This window comes from Epinephelus moara, chromosome 17 (genome assembly GCF_006386435.1).
Source record: "Epinephelus moara isolate mb chromosome 17, YSFRI_EMoa_1.0, whole genome shotgun sequence".
NCBI classification, from domain to species: Eukaryota; Metazoa; Chordata; class Actinopteri; order Perciformes; family Serranidae; genus Epinephelus; species Epinephelus moara.
Genome location: NC_065522.1, coordinates 34866286 through 34867884, shown reverse-complemented (window position 1 = coordinate 34867884; position 1599 = coordinate 34866286).

The following is a 1599-nucleotide window of genomic DNA, read 5'->3' as shown; positions in this document are numbered from 1 at the left end:
GAGAATTTGGAGGGACAAGAGCACATCAACCATCTGACCAGAAGATGTCAGCACGATATATTTCTGAGTTAACTCACTGTATTCCTTCCTATTTTATCATTAGCATCACGGCTACAGTTAGCACTATGTTGTTTTACCTGAGAAATTCATCTGCAGACAATGCTGCCCTCCACCACCACCGTTATTAGGCTCTCCATGACACCAGTGGCTGAAGTTGAAAGATGTGCCATCACTCCAGTACCAGAAACGCTCCTGGAAGAAAGAGTAAAACAAAATATTACATAAAATTAAAGGAGGAAATGTGGAAAAAAAGTTGTTTTTTAAAAGAACATTAAAAAAAGATTCTATACACCCTGTGCCCACAGTACCCTGTACATACTGTCTCAAGTGAAGTGACATAGAGTCACAAAAGTATAGTTCATGTAAGAGTAATGTGATACCATCTTTTATAACAGCTTGCCCATAATGATAAATGATAGTAAGTAATGATAGTGTTTGCTCACATTAAACTGAAATATAATAGATACATAATGTCGTATAAAATGTAATTAAACAGTATAAAATGTTTACACAATGTAGTACAATATGTTAATAGTTAAACTAGTCCATACCCACTGAGTGCACAGTTGCCCACGTACAGTTTCACATGGTGTGTGTTTGGGATACAGGTCATAGGAAATTGCAGATTAAATAGTCAACTGAACCCATTAAGAAGAGCAATGTATTCAGACAGAGTACACATCCTCCCATGACCCTCTACCACTGTGCCACATTTCACATGGATTGACCAAGTCAGTGAGGAGGAAAACGTGGAACACACACACACACACACACACACACACACACACACACACACACACACACACACACACACACACACACACTGACAGAGTTTTCGTCATTATATAGTAAGATATGTATTTGGTGTGCAATATTTCCAAGTTGTGCAATGATGAATAAAATACTTTTTCTGCATCAGAGCCTCCAATCCATGCCCGTGTATTCGAACGAGTGGCTCTCAAAATCACATTCTGAATGGCCTGATTCTCCTGGATGCTGTGAACAGACGCAAGGTTTCCACCCAGGGCCTGACAGTGTCTCTACAGTGGAGACAAACAGAGAGACAGACGGACAGAGAGGAGTTGTCAAGGAAAGTTAGATTGAAGACACCAAGTCAGGAGAAGACCCCAGGTCACCAAATGTCCATGTGTATGCAAACAAAATGAGCTTGTTGTAAAAGCCTCCTGAGTCAAAGTCACCAACATTACCTGTAAAAGCCTCCTGAGTCAAAGTCACCAACATTACCTGAGCTGCAGCCCAGGTCATATGTGTTGAAACGTAGCGGTAACAGCGACCATTGAAGGAATACCAGCCCCAGATACCATCTATCCACCTCTTGACCAGGCGACTCTCTGTGGAGAACCATTAGAGTTTGGTTAATGTGGGGTCTCCAGTGAAAGTCTCCATACTATATTAAATAGATTCATTTTGATGGCACGAAGAAGCTACAACATAACATAATATTACATGACACAACATAAATATAATATACGTGAGTTAACATAACACAATATTACGTAACAAGACAAAATAACAATA